The following is a 16247-nucleotide window of genomic DNA, read 5'->3' on the forward strand; positions in this document are numbered from 1 at the left end:
GGGGGTAGGGGGAATTCCTCAGCCAGGCCTGCACCCTCTAACAATGCAGGACCCCTCGGGGGATATCTCACTGCTGGTTTAGGTCCGATCCGGCAGGAATCCTTGCAGTTTAGGCCTGATCCCACGGGAATCCCGGCAGTTGGACATCCCTTTCTCAATCTGGGACCACTGGCTCCTAACCTCTCTCCTGACTGCCTGCCTGCCTGATCACCCCTAATCACTCTGCCTACCTGCCTGATTGCCCCTAACTGCTCGCCTGCCTGCCTGATCACCCCTAACCACCTCTGCCTCAGCCCCCGCCGCAGCAGCTTCATCCAGAAGGACATCCAGAATGATGTCCAGAAGGTCGTTCAGCTGTCCAGTTTAATTATTATTATAGATATGCTGCATAAAAGAGACCCCCTTCAGATAGAAAAACACACACAGACCGAAAGTAAAGGGATGGGAAAATATATTTCATCAAATAGCAATGAAAAAAAAACTGAGGTAGCAATACTTATAGCAGACAAAATAGACCTCAAAACAAAGGCTGGTAGCTCACTTAGTTGGAGCGTCCTTGTCCCCTACACCTAAAGGTCTCGGGTTCAATTCTCAGTCAGGGCACATACCTAGGTTGCTGATTCATCCCTGGTTGGGGAGCATTTGAGAGGCAACCAACAATCTCTCTCTCTCTCTCTCTCTCTCTCTCTCTCTCTCTCACTCTCTCTCTCTCTTTCCCTCTCTCATCTCTCTCTCTCCTTTCCTCTCTCTAAAATCAATAAATGTATCTGCAGGTAAAGATTTTAAAAAGCAAACGAAAAAAGGTTATAACAAGAGACAAAGAAGGACCCAGCAATTCCACTTCTGGGTATTTATGCAAAGAAACACAAAACATGAATTTGAAAAGACATATGCATCCCTACATCAATTGCAGCATTATTTACAACTAGAGTCCCAGTGCACAGATTAGTGCACCAGTGGGGTCCCTCAGCCTGGCCTGCACCCTCTCACAATCCAGGACCTCTCAGGGGATGTCCCTGAAACCAACAATCCAACAACCCCCAAGGGATATAATAGTGCACTAAGCAGCAGGCAGCTGGAAAGGAGCCCGAGCCTGGGCCAGGTGCTGCGCTGCTCCTGCTCATCCCGCCCCACTGTGCCTGCCACTGCCACAGCTCAGTAGTGCTGCCACGGAGACAGGAGAGGTTCTCACTGCCGTAGCTGTGCTCACCAGCCGTGAGCCCAGCATCTGGTGCCCGTCAGTCAGCTGAGTGGCGCTCCCACTGTGGGAACACACTGACCACCAGGGGGCAGCTCCTGTGTTGAGCATCTGCCCCTGAGGGTCAGTGCACATCATAGCAACCAGTCAACCGGTCGTTGGGTCGTTCAGTTGCTTAGGCCTTTATATATATAGATTAGAGGCCCGGTGCACAAAAATTTGTGTACTCGCGGGGGTCCCTCTTGCAGTCTGGGACCCCTCGGAGGATGACCATCTGCTGGCTTAAGCCCACTCCCTGGGATATAGGGCCCAAGCTGGCAGTCAGACATCCCTCTGGCAGCCCAGCAGCCCTTGGGGGATGTCCACTTGCCAGCAGCAAGTAGGCCTAAGCTGCAGTCGGACATCCTTAACGCTGCTGAGGAGGCAGGAGAGGCTCCCACCACCACTGCTGTACTGGCAGCAGTCAGCCTGGCTTGTGGCTGAGCAGAGCTCCCCCTGTGGAAGATCACTGAACACCAGGGGGAAGCTCCTGCACTGAGCATCTGCCCCCTGGTGGTCAGTGTATGTCATAGTGAACAGTCACTCCCAGTCGTTCTGCTGTTAGGGTCAGTTTGCATATTACCCTTTTATTATATAGGATAGAGTCCTGGTGCATGGGTGGGGGCCGGCTGGTTTGCCCTGAAGGGTGTCCCAGATCAGAGTGCAGGTCCCACTGGGGTGCCTGGCCCACCTGGGTGAGGAGTTGATGGGTGGTTGCAGGCTGGTCACACCCCTTCAGGGTGGGGGTCCCCACTGGAGTGCCTGGCCAGCCTGGTTGAGGGACTGATGGCTGTTTCAGGCTGGCCACACCCCCTTTAGGGTGGGGGGGTCCCCACTGGGTTGCCTGGCCAGTCCCGATGAGGGGCTGAAGGCCGTTTTCAGGCTGGCAAAACCCCACATTGACAGACGCGCCCAGCCTCTCCTTTTTTTCTTTTCTTTTTTTATTCTGGGATTTATTTACCTTCTATAATTGAAACTTTGTAGCCTTGAGAGGAGCTCAGAGCCAGCCAGGGTGGGCGGGAGGGAAGCCTCCTGCTTGCTCCAGCTCCGTGACCACGGCCAGCTGAAAGTATGTATCTGGGGTTTGTTTACCTTCCATAATTGAAACTTTATTGCTTTGAGTGGAGCTCAGAGTCTGACGTGGCAAGCGGGAAGCTTGGCTTCCTCCATCATTGGGGCAACCAAACCTCCTGCTTGCTCCAGCTCCATGGCTGCTGGCCGCCATCTTGGTTGGGTTAAGTTTCATATAGTCACTCTGATTGGCTGGTGGTTGTGGCCTAAGGCATAGCAAAGGTATGGTCAATTTGCATGTTTGTCTTTTATTAGTGTAGATGGCTAAGACATGGAAGTGTCTCATTGATAGACAAGTGGATAAAGATGTGGTACATATATAAAATGGAATATTAATCAATAAAAACGAGTAAAATCTTGTCATTTGCAACAATATGGAGGTACATAGAGGATATACTAAGTGAAATAAGTCAGAGAAATACAAATTATTTCATTTATATATAGAATCCAAAGAACAAAATAAATGAACAGACAGAACAGAAACAAACTCCTAGATACAGAGAACAAACTCGTGGTTGCCAGATGGGAAGGGGTTTCAGGGATGGGTAAAAAAGGGAAAGGAATTAAGATGGGAAAATTGACAGTTATGAAAACAGTCACAGAGTTGTAAAATACAGCATAGGGAATGTAGTCAATAATATTGTAATAACTCTGTATGGTATCAGTTGGTTACTGGACTTATTGGGGTCGTTCACTCTGTAAGTTATATAAATGCCTAATCACTATGTTGTACATCTGAAACTACAACTAATATTGTATATCAACTGTAACTGAAAATTGAAAAATCACTTTTAAAATTTTACTAAAGAAAAATCTAAAATTAATAAGAATGTTCTTCAATGAACTATGGACAAAAATTGAAATCTGGCTATTTGGTGTAGAACATGGATATGTGAAAAGATCAAATTTTATTAAGCCTTAAGACAAATTTACAAAATGTTGAAAATTAGTACATTGAATGTTGTTTATTACAGTAAAAGGCCAATAACTATTTTTTCCATGTTCATAAAATACAAAAAATATATTAATCCATTATTTTTATCTTTTTGTTTCTTATTTACCATACTTTCCCTTTGTTGCCTTTTTAATCTTTTTGTCTTCCCTTTGATTAATCAAATTACTTTTATTGCTTCTTTTTCTCTATTGATTGGAAGTTACATATTCTGGTTTGAAAGTTATATCCTAGTCTGGTCTTTAGCCTTAACTTTTAAAAATACATAGCTTTATTTTTTATCTAACAAAGCCTAAAGTTAATGTTTCTATCCATCTTCCAAGTGCTTTAGAAGTATTACCATTTACTATTTTTTTCTTTTTTCTTAGTGGGGAATATCCCAATTTCCCAGTATCCCATCCTCAACCCAAATAATTGGGCTTTATGTCAGTATCCTATCTAATAAAACAGAAACATGGTAATTGGCGTACGACCGCTACCCTTCCCATTGGCTAATCAGCAAGATATGCAAATTAACTGACAGCCAAGATGGCAGCCAGCAGCCAGGCAGCTGGAAACTAACATGAGGCTTGCTTGCTTCAGTGACAGAGGAAGCCAAAGCTTCCCTGCCTGCCTTGCCGGCCTCTCAGCTGCACTCTAAGCAACTATGTTACAAAAATAGAAGCTAAACAAAATCCCAGGCTTCAGCCAGCAGGACCGCAACATTGTTTCAAATACAGAAGGGTAAATAAAGGCCAGAAACCTACTTTCAGCAGTGGAAGTCTCATAGCTGGAGCTGAGCCTCAGAGCTAAAGCTGACCCAGAATGAAAAAAAAAAGGAAAAAAGGACAGCTTGGGAGCTTCAGTCACCCGTCAGCCTGAAAACGGCCCTCAGCCCCTCACCCAGGCTGGCCAGGCATCCCAGTGGGGACCCCCACCCTGATCCAGGACACCCTTCAGGGCAAACCAGCCGGCCCCCACCCATGCACCAGGCTTCTATCCTATATAGTAAAAGGGTAATATGCCTCCCAGCACTGGGATCAGCGGTGCAGCGAGGCCTCCTGGCACCAGGATCAGTGTGACAGGGGGCAGCGACCAAACCCCCCTGATCGGCCCTGCTCTGTGTGTGACAAGGTGCGGCACCCCAATCCCCCCCCCCGCCCCCCACGGGCCCTGCTCTGTGTGTGATGGGGTAGAGCCATAACCTCCCCATCGGCCCTGCCCTGAGTGTGGCAGTGGCGGCGCCCCAACCCCCTGATCCGCCCTGCTCTGTGTGTGCCAGGGGGCGGTGCCCCAACTCCCCTATCGGCCCTACTCTGTGAGTGACAGGGGGGAGCTCCTCAACCCCCTGATTAGCCCTGCTCTGTGCGTGACAGGGGGGAGCTCTCCAACCCCCCCCCCACGATCGACCCTGCTCTGTGCGTGACAGGGGGTGGCGCCCCAACTCCCCAATCGGCCCTGCTCTGAGCCTGACCAGGGGCTGCACCTAGGGATTGGGCCTGCCCTTTGCCACCCGGGAGCGGGCCTAAGCCAGCAGGTCGTTATCTCCCAAGGGGTCCCAGACTGCGAGAGGGCACAGGCCGGGCTGAGGGACCCCCCTCCCGCCCGAGTGCACAAATTTTTGTGCACCGGGCCTCTAGTAATACATAAATGAGTAAAAAAGATCTGATTTAGTAATGTAATTTCATTATTCCATACCTGGTATCGCATGCTATTATCATATTCACCATATAATAATGCATTAAACCTAGACCAGCTTTTGTTTCAATAGATCAAACAAAGGAGGAAGACTAAACATAATAAAGGGGAATGTTTTAATTTCATAAAGTAAACTATTAAAAAGCAAACAAGAGAAACAGAAACATCTGTAGAATTACTTGATAAAATGCTCAAGATGAATACAAATCAAGCAGGTAAGAGTACACAAAGTATGCATGTATATATATTGGAGACATGGAAAATGAAAATAAAAATGTAAACATGGGCATTAGAAAGCAAATAATCCTAATCTGTCGGTGTTATTTCCAAAAAGACTGAAAAAATAAATCGTGTTCATTAAAAATAAAACCAAGTGCAATAAAGCCACAACATTTAATTTGTAACATTAAAGAATGCATTTGCTTTTGTCACGGTATGTATCCTAAAGACCACCCCTAAGATTAATGTGTACATAGAACTAGAGACTCATCTCCAATGCTACCTTTCAAATGTGTCTTTTGTACTGTTCTTGTAGGGGAGAGCTGGAATTCAATTTTTTTCTCACTAAACTTTGATTTCATGGATCTCAAAATTCTGTGACAGGGTTTTGATCAAGTTGTTTTCATTGAAAATTACTGATTTTAAAAACTAATGATACTGCTCTCTTCCACTGGAGGCCTACATGCCGCCACTGGGACAGACATGTCTGCAGTGATCCCTGAGAAGTTCAGTACATTTTGCAAATACTCAACACCAATATGGATGAGACGGGAGAAAGAGCATCTGCCCTCACTGTAATTAAGGCATGCGGCTAAGATATGCCCGTGCAGTGGTGAGGAAAGCAGACATCGCCCTCACCAAGAGGGCAGGAGAGCTCAGTGAGGATGAGGAGGAATGTGTGATCGTCATTATGGAGAATCCACACCAGTACAAGATCCCACACTGGTTCTTGAACAGACAGGACATGAAGGATGGAAACTACAGCCAAGCCTCAGCCAGTGTGGCTCATTTGATTGGAGCATTGTCCTGAACACTTAAAGGTGTTCAGGTCAGGGCACATATACAGGTTGTGGGTTCAGTCCCCTGTTGGGGAGCATGCAAGAGGCAGCTGATTTATGTTTCTCTCACATCAATGTTTCTCTCTCTCTCTCTCTCTCTCTCTCTCTCTCTCTCTCTCTCTCTCAACCAATCAATCAATAAGAGTATGTATCCTTGGGTGAGAATTGGGGGGTGGGGGGAGGAAGAAAGAAAATACAGCCAGGTCCTGGCCAATGGTCTGGACAACCAGCTCTGTGAATACCTGAAGCAACTGAAGAAAATTTGGGCCCACGGAGGGCTGGGCCACTTCTGAGGACACTGTGTTCGAGGCAAGCACACCAAGACAGCCAGCCACCGCGACCACACTGAGGGTGTGTCTCAGAAGAAATAAGTCTGTAGGCCTTGTCTATCAGTGGTTTTTACACCTGCCCTGGCTAAGTAGCTCAGTTGGTTAGAGTATCTTCCTGATATGCCAAGGGTGTGGGTTTGATCCTGTCAGGAACGTACAAGAATCAACCAATAAATGCATAAATAAGTGGAACAACAAGTTCATGTTTCTCTCTCCCTCTCTCTTTCTAAAATCAATCAAATGTTAAATATATCTTGTTTTAGCAATGTAAATATTTGCTACAAGTAAACTTTAAAAGGTAAAGATGAATGATACTAATGAAAAAATCAAAATAGAACTGAACATCACACGATAATTCAGCAAAATATCATATAATACTGTTTCAATAAGAACCATAACTTAATAAATTTCACAAAATGAAAGCAGAAACAAAAGGTAATGTGTAAACTCCCAAAATAGTGTTAAAATACTGAAGGATTTAGTGTCAGCTTTACCTTAGAAAAACAAGAGGAAAAAACAAAGTCATGCAGTGAAAACCAAATTTGGTTTCCTAACTACAACAGTCATTTTTGCAGCAAAGGCTTTCTAAAATGCACTCTCACAAAATGGTTTATTTCCTCTCTCCCTTTTTTAAAAAAATCATGTTTAATCACATAAGTTGTGTATATGTGGGGATTTCTCATTTATTGTCAGTATGGGGATTGTTACCAAAAAAAAAAAATTAATCTCTAAAATATTTTTTCCAAATGACCAAAAACATTAAATTATCTTCATGAAAATTACCATATGTAAAGTCAAATAATATCTAAGCACTGAAAAGTATTTACATAAGTGATTAAAACTATTCAGTGAACAGGCAAAAATATTCACATTTATTATTGTTGTTGGTTTTGTTTACCTTCTAGCTAAAATTAAAAAACACATTTTCAAAAGTCGGTATAGACATTCAGTGCCACTTAGATTTATTTTCAATATATAAATGAGTTATATCTTTTCAGTACAAGACAAACTCTATTTTTACTCTTTGGCATAATTAGGTTATAAAGACCTCAAATTTTCAAAACCAGTTATAATATGGTGGCAAGCAAAGTAAGTTTGTTGGTATTGTTCTTATATTCCAGTTTAATCTACAAATGTGAACATTTTAATATATGTTGTCTCAAGCCTTACTAATACAAAAAGAGTCTAGAGAGGTCTCTCTGTTGATTTCCACAGATTAATTGAAAAAGAAAAAAAAAACAAAGTTAAAATATTATTTCATCTTCTTAAATGTCATGAACATGTTTACCCCTTCAAGCAGCACTTGACACAGCAAATTTAAATGATCCATGAACACTTGTAAACTAACATCATCTGTGAGAATAGGGGCTCCAGACTCCTAGGAAAAAAGATATTTGCTATGATTTAAACAGTGTGACACCTTCAAATCTATAAGTGATGTATAAGCAAATGTTTAAAACAAACAAAGAAATCATTTTAAGCAGAATAATGTCTCTTTTCCTGCTATATAATAAAGAATGTTACTGGCCTTTGTCCCTGGGTTCCTGAGAGGGGATTCTGTACCCTTGGAATTTCCTAACAGTAGTGTCTTTGTTCTTCCTGAGCCCCTCAGATCACACCTGAGTTTATGCTATGAGTTGAGATGACTCAGGATGGAGGCCAGTCACCAGGAAGATCAACCACATGCCTGGCGTATTGGGACTTTAAGACAAGCGGACCTCCAGGGAGAAAGAGGGAGGGGAAGGTAGGGGGAGGGGAGGAGTTGGAGATTGAGTTCAATCAGGCACCAGTGATTCAATCAATCACACCAATGGAAAGAAGGCACCCCAAGAACCTCTGGATACCAAAGCTCATCGGAGTTTCCTGTTTGACAAACCCAACAATGTACTGGGAGGAAGTCCCACGGATTCTATGGAGAATCCATAGAATCCAGCGCTCTGTACCTAGGACCCTTCCAGGCCTCACTCTGTCTCTTCATTTAGCCAGTCCTAGTTTGTAACCTTTATAATAAAACTAGAGGCCCAGGGCATGAAAATTCATGCACTTGGGGGAGGGTGTGCGGTCCCTCAGCCTGGCCTGCTGCTCTCTCGCAGTCTGGCCTCCCTCTGCGGGTGGTGACCAGGCAGGCTGATCAGGGGATGGCTCTGGCTGGTGAGCAGCAGCTCACCCCCCCCCCCCCTCCGCCGCATCACCCCTCCGCCACTGTCCCCTCCCTCTGTCCACTGGCATGCGCCTTGACTGGCCTGGCACCACCTGCTCGCTGGCCCCACCCCCTGCCCACCAGTCACTCCACTGTTTGGTCGATTTGCATATTACGCTTTTATGATATAAGACTAGTCATATATACAGTGCTTCCCTAGATTCTAAGAGTTGTTCTATAGAACTATTGAACCTGAGGGGAGTCATGAAAACCCCTTAAACACATACATGGATTTGTAGCTAGTTGGGTGAAAGTGTGGGTAACCTGGGATCCTACTCACAGCTGGCATCTAAAGTACAGGCAGTGTGGTTATGGGCCATGTCCTTTAACTTGTGGGGTCTGAATTAATTCCAAGTGGTCCCATCATATCTGGTGTTAAAAATAGCTCCATGTCTGAGTTAATCTTCAAAGTAGTGTTAATTTTCTTGAATGAGTCAGTGCTTTTATCACTTCTAAAGAATAAGTCTCCTTATTGCTGCCTTTTTATGAAAATAAAATTCCATTGTACATATTTTAACAGAAATGCCAGCTGGAAGGAAGCAAACATCACTTTTTAAATAAACTATGCTTATTAGTGTTCAAGTCATTTTAATTCATTTCTACAGGTTCTAAGTAATTCACAAGAGTTAGGGAAAATTCCTACCTTCTATTTTAATGAAAATGATGTTGACAGAATGACCCTGGTAATCCAACCCATTAATAATGAACTTTCATTACAGCAACAAAAAGATTTTATATCTGAATTTTTAGAATTTTCACCTGATACTCAAGTTATTATTTATCAGAAATATATAAAGTCTAAAAAGGAAATTAAGTAATTTTCAGAGATCAGCAAGTTAGTGGCAAATGTGAGAAAATGAGAATTTATAGCTCCTGTGGTTCTGGTCCTGCCATCAGACATGCCATACCTCTCCTGAATAAAGGAAATTCAATTATATTACATGTCTTCATACATTAATTCGTAAGGCCCAGAAAGCCTTGATAATAAAGGGCGGCATTAAGAGCTTAAAGTTCAGAGCCAGACTGCCTGGGCACAAATCCTGGCTCTGCCACTTACTGACTGTGTGACTTTGAGGAAGTTACCTAACTCTCTGCCTTAGTTTCCTCATCTGTAAAATAGGGATAATAACAGGACCTATTTCACGTAGCTGTTGTAATGACTGAATGGATTAAATTGTATAAAGAAACAGAACAATACTTGGCACACAGAGTAGCCATACAACATGTTTTAGCTACTATTATTACCTCTTTTGAAAAATCTATTATTTTCTAATACTGAGATATTTCTTCTTAGTCTCCATTCATAGTTAACAGAGAAGCAAAAGTCCCAAGGATGTGACAAACTAATAATAACCTGGTAACTCTTGGATTTTTTCTTCTTATACCTAATTTATTTTCATTTTATACACATTTTCCACCTCAATTCACCCAAATCCAGGTCTATTTTACCTAGTCAGGATCATGTATATATATATTTTTTTCTTCTAATTTATATTATAGAAGATCTCATTTGAAATTATAAATGCTAATGCTCAACTCAATCTTATAAAAAATTTGCAGTTGGCCAATCTCAATCTTTCAAATGCATCCTTTTTCTCTTTAAAATACAACCAAGATTAGGCAGGAAGATCCTAGCTTTATGTGATTTAGTGTGAGAAGCACTGCAAGAGGCTTCAGCATCCTATCACAGCTGCAGTGTTGCACTGGTGCCCTCTTCAGGCCACCCATGGATAATACTTATCACTGGATACTTGATTTCCAACAAAAAGAAAACTAAGGTATTAGATTCCATAATTTTTAGTAAAATGCTTCGCTACTAAATTAATTCCATAAATTGCAGTCATCAGTTTAGCTTACTGATTAAACATTCAGATTCTGCAATCAGACTGGCCTAGGTTCATCACTGGACCCTGCCACGATTTAACAATGTGATCTTAGGTAAGTTACTTAACCTTCCAAAGCTTCAATTTTCTTTTCTGAAAAATAGGGTTAATATTATCCACCTCATGGGGGTGTTTTAATAATTAAATAGTAGTGAATAAAAAGCTCAGCACAGTGACCAAAACATAATAGAAATTCAGCTTATTAGTTATTATGATGATTATTATCTGTGGAAATATTAACATTTTACAAATGTTACAAACTTTACAAAAGTCATAAGTCAAGAAAGACCTTAAGGCTCTTGTCTATGCCTCAAATGCCCCTACTTGTAGACAGCAATCATTACACTTCAAATTTAAAAAAGGTGTGTGTTTTTTCCCATTTGAAATGTCTTCAAGTAGAGACTTTTTTCACCATTGATAAGGAAGACTAATAGCTTATATTTCTGAGTATTACTTGCATGTTAAACTCTGTAGCACACAAGGAAATGAAGGTAAAAAGAAGTTAAGTAATTTGCAAAGTCTGCATTTCCAACCACCAGCCCAAAATGATGCCTCCCCAACTAAACAAGTTCTTTACTTATCTACCACCTATATCTCCATGTTGTAATTTAAACCCAGAAAAACAGGGAACAAGTCATTGTTTCCGTGAGCTAAACCAGTTTTTAAAGCAGAAATTCAGTATCAAAGAGACATGTTTTATTTGGTCTGCATAATGTGGGCTCACAAAATTTTGTTAAAATTATGTAAAGAGCAGCCATCAGCTGGAGGAAAGGACAGCTGTCCCTTTTAGAAAAAGATTCTGAAGAGTCTCCCCACACACCCTAGTCCAGCATAGCCTCCAGCCCCAGGTGTTGCTCCCTAACATTGAGAATGTCGGGTTTTCTATACTCAGCCAGCTTCACTCATTGTTAATCAAATGGCCCCCAAGGGTATTTAATATGTGACCCCTGACAAACACTATTTAAAGCATCTTTAAACCTCAACTTCTCCATAGTGCTTAATCACCATTTCCATGAATTTTATTCTATTTTCTTAAAGTCTAACTTTCTCTTAAATTGTGGGATCCAGAACTAAAATCAATCTTGGGTTGACTAGAGTTAAGTATAATGGAAAGGCTGATTCGTGTTACATTCTGTACTCCAAGCGTCCACATCCTGGCATTATATTTGGCGCTTGTCCCCCTGGGTAGTGGAACACGGTCAGGGATAATACTGAGGATATAAAATGTATATGCGTTATGTGAGCATAAATATTTTCTCTCACACGTGCTACATACTCCTTCCATATCTTCCAAGATTAAGTTCCTTTTCCTGCTATAAAAATCTCCTTACTTTTCGGAGCTTTTAGACCTTGGATTCAAATTATTTATCTATATCACAAACCTCTTTAACTCCTAACCACCTCCACGAGACCTCCCGTACTCTAATCTTCGTTGTTTCTTTTCAGTAATAGAAGATTACTTGCTAAGAGTGAGAAATGCTGGAGTTCAAGATAGAAAATAAAAAAGATTAAAAGCAGCTATAAGAAATATAAGAAATTAACAGAATGAGTCAGAAGCTTTCACAGCAGTGGTGAGGGCTTCTTTTATTTACTAACAATTTCTAGAGCATGCGTCCATATGCTTAGTGCTCAATCACCTCCTAAGACCTCCCGTACTCTAATCTCTGTCCTCTTGTCCATATCACATTATATTCAATATATGCTATTTTAGGGTACTGTGGAAAGTCTAAAATGAAAATGCCACAATTCTTGCCCTCAATAATTCAATAATTTATAATCTAACAGAAAAAAATAGTGCCATCAGAAATGGGGGTGGGGGGGGGGAATAAAGGAGCAGGAATGTTATACAAATCCAGTCATGCAATCAGGGAATGTTTCACAGAGTCAGTGAACTCTGAACTGAGCCTTGAGGGATGGCCATAAACTGTCCAAGTGATGACAGAGAAAAGGTCACAGAGATGGGAACATGCTCAGTGTATTCAAAGTGGAACAAGAAGTAAAGGTAGAAAAAGGTATTTAGAACAGACCATAAAGCATCCTCAATCCTACATAATAAAAGAGAAACATGCAAATTAACCATCCCTTCACTACACTCAAGCCATGCCCACAAGCCAATCAGGAGCTAGTATGCAAATTAACCCAACTAAGATGGTGGTGGCCACAGAGCTGGAGTGAGCAGGAGGCTTGGGTTGCCCCTGGCGATGGAGGAAGCCAAGCTTCCTGCCTGCCCAGGCTGGTCCTGGGCTCCGCTCAAGGCTACAAAGCTTCAATTATAGAAGATAAATAAATCCCAGGGGGAAAAAAAAGAAGAAGAAGAAATAAAAGAGAGGCTGAGAGCTTGGGTTGCCAGGGGGCATGGCCAGCCTGAAAACGGCCATCAGCACTTCACCCAGGCTGGCCAGGCACCCCAGCGGGACTCTCCCACCCTGAAGGGACTGTGGCCAGCCTGCAAACAGTCCTCAGCCCCTCACCCAGGCTGACCACACCCCCATGGGATGAGGGTCCCTGCTGGGGGGCTTGGTCAGCCTGCACACAGCCATCAGCCCCTCTCCAGGCTGGCCAGGCACCCCAGTGGGGACCCCCACCCTGAAGGGGGCGTGGCCAGCCTGAAAATCGCCCTCAACACTCACCCAGGCTGGCCAGGCACCCCAGCGGGACTCTCCCACCCTGAAGGGGCTGTGGGCAGCCTGAAAACAGCCCTCAGCCCCTCACCCAGGCTGGCCAGGCACCCCAGCAGGGACCTCCACACTGAAGGAGGTATGGCCAGCCTGAAAATAGCCCTCAGCCCCTAACCCAGGCTGGCCAGGCACCCCAGTGGGGACCCCTACCCTGAAGGGAGTGTGGCCAGCCTTAAAACGGCCCTCAGCCCCTCACCCAGACTGGCCAGGCACCCCAGTGGGACCGGCACCTTGATCCGGGACACCCTTCAGGGCAAACCAGCTGGCCCCCACCGTGCATCAGGCCTTTATCCTATATAATAAAAGGGTAATATGCAAATTTACCCTAACAGCAGAACGACTGGGAGTGAATGGTCACTATGACATACACTGACCACCAGGGGGCAGATGCTCAATGCAGGAGCTTCCCCCTGGTGCTCAGTGCGCTCCCACAGGGGGAGCTCTGCTCAGCCACAAGCCAGGCTGATGGCTGCCAGCACAGTGGTGGTAGCGGGAGCCTCTCCCGCCTCCTCAGCAGCACTAAGGATGTCCTACTGCACATAGCCCTGCTCCCTGCTGGCAAGTGGACATCCTCCAAGGACTCCCGGGCTGCCAGAGGGATGTCTGGCTGCCAGCTTGGGCCCAATCTCCTGGGGAGCGGGCCTAAGCCAGCAGGTGGACATCCCCCAAGGGGTCGCAGACTGCGAGAGGGCACAGGCTGGGCTGAAGAACACCCACCCCCCAACTTGAGTGCACAAATTTTTGTGCACCAGGCCTCTAGTAGCAATATAAAAAGTATCTCTAATTCATTAGGGGTTATTAAAGATTGCTAGACAGTGCTCTGACTACTTTAGGAAGACCATGCCAGCCAGTGCCAAAATGGAGGGAAAGGCTGAAGTGCTGAGACCAGTGAGCAGGTAATTCCAACTATCCATGTGAATAGTCACAAGGGCTTTGTTAGTGACAGGGGGAGGAAGAAATGGATAAAGGTAACAGAACAAACCATTTGTGAATAATTAGGGGCAGAAGGCATGTAATGTAAGTGACTAAAGTTCCAAAGCTGGGAAATTGAGAGAATGGTGGAGGCCTCTATATATGGGAAGGCAGTGTAAAAGCAATGTGCTCAAGTTGGGACATGCTGCTTACGAAACGTACACAAGAAACTCAGGTGATGTGCAGCACGCAGTTACAGAAATTCAGGTCTATAGCTCAGTGAGAGGCCAAAACAAAAGTGGAAATTTGCAAGTCAGCTTTGGATAAAAGCTGAAGCCACAGGAGTGGATGCCAGCTCCCACTCCTATGCAGAGAAACCAAGGCAAAAGCTTCAGATGTTTCTATCTCCAAAGGGAAGAGGCCTTAATCCCAATCATTGCTTCCTCTGTCTTCTACCCAGCCAGCATCCCCGTCAGTTGTTTACTTTTGCTCTAAATTATTCTACTCCCTTTCATGTATCCATCTTTCTTCTCCCCAGTTCCAAATTACCCCTAAAGTCTTTCATCTTTGATGCAATGCCTGAACTTCAAAGCATGATTAGCAAGCATATGGATGCATGCTCTAGTATTGTTAGGAAGTAAAAGGGGCCCTCACCACTGCTGTAAAAGCCTCTTATTCATCCTCTGTTGATTTCTTAATATTTCTTATAGCTGCTTTTAATCTTTTTTATTTTCTATCTTTAACTCCAGCATTTCTCACTCTTAGCAAGTAATTTTCTGTTACTGAAAGAAACAAGCAATTATCCAAGGTGAACTTTCTCTCCACCTCAAAATTGATGTTCAGCCTTCTTCTCGCCCTTGGCTTATGCAGAAATAAATGTCCCGCCTCCTTACCAACACTTAACTCCCATATATGTAGTGCTGGTGATCACACTGTCTCCTTTTAAGGATCTTAAACATCTTTAAGCTGTTCTTTTGTGTGTCCCCCATATTAGCTCCTTACACTTGCTCCACAAATAAGTTCTGTGCCCTAATCCTAATAATCATCCTTTTATACGACAATGTAAACTCGAGGTATTTTTGGAAAAGAATCATTTATACTTACAACCTTCATTTTTTTTTTACCACCCATTAATTCCTTACAACCGATCTTCTATTCAACCACTATATTAAAACTGCTTACCAAAGGCCACAAATGACCTCCTTCGTTATATAGTCCCATTTGTTTATTTTTTCCTTTGTTTCTCTTGTCTGAGGCATTGTATCAGTGAAAATTTTGCTATGTGAGATGTCTAATAATTTGCTGCCTATGTTTTCTTCAAGGATTTTTATGGTTTCATGACTTACATTTAAGTCTTTTATCCATTTTATTCTTGTGTATGGCATAAGTTGGTGGTCTAGTTTCATTTTTTTAGGTGTAACTGTCCAATTTCCCAACATAATTAATTGAAGAGACTGGTTTTACTCCACTGTATGCTCTTGCCTCCTTTATCAAAGATTAATTGAGCATATTGGCTTGGGTCAATGTCTTAGTTGTCTATTCTATTCCTCTGATCTACATGCCTGTTCTTGTGCCAGTATACTAAGGCTGTTTTGATTACAGTGGCTTTGTAATATAGCTTTATATCTGGTCTTGTGATCCCTCCACTTTATCCTTCTTTCTCGGGATTCCTGCAGCTTTGTGGGGTCTTTTTTTGTTCCATATAAATTTTTAGAGTTTGTTCTAGGTCTGTGAAATATGTTTTTGGTATTTTAATAGGAACTGCTTTGAGTATATAGATTGCTTTGGGAAATATGGACATTTTTAATGCTGTTATTCTACCAATCCATGAACACAGTATATTCTTCCGCTTATTTATATCTTCTTCTACCTCTGTTTTCAACATTCTATAGTTTTCCAAGTACAGCTACCTCCTTGGCTAAATTTATTCCTAAGTATCTTAATTTTTTATTGCAATGGTAAATGGGATTTTTTTTTTTAAGTTTCTCTTTCTGAGGGTTCCTTATTGGTGTATAAAAACGCCAACGAATTCTGGGTGTTAATTTTGTATCCTGCTACACTGCTGGATTCATTTATTAAATCAAGTGGTTTCTTGGTGGAGCTTTAGGGTTTTCTATGTACAATATCATGTCATCTGTGAATAATAACAGTTTTACAACCTCCTTTCCAATTTAGATCCTTTTATTTTTTCTTCTTGTCTAATCACTATGGCTAGGACCTCCAGTACTATGTTGAATAAAAGTGATAAAA

The 16247-nt window shown here is 42.9% G+C and overlaps 1 pseudogene across 1 annotated transcript in view; it reads left to right on the plus strand.

Moving 5' to 3' along the window:
- LOC308524581 (enoyl-CoA hydratase domain-containing protein 3, mitochondrial-like) overlaps window positions 1-16247 on the plus strand; it is a 54963-nt pseudogene that overhangs the window by 7786 nt on the left and 30930 nt on the right. The gene's annotated exons all lie outside the window — the stretch shown is intronic.

Source organism: Myotis nattereri (genome assembly GCF_964212035.1).
Source record: "Myotis nattereri genome assembly, chromosome: 1".
Classification (NCBI taxonomy): Eukaryota; Metazoa; Chordata; class Mammalia; order Chiroptera; family Vespertilionidae; genus Myotis; species Myotis nattereri.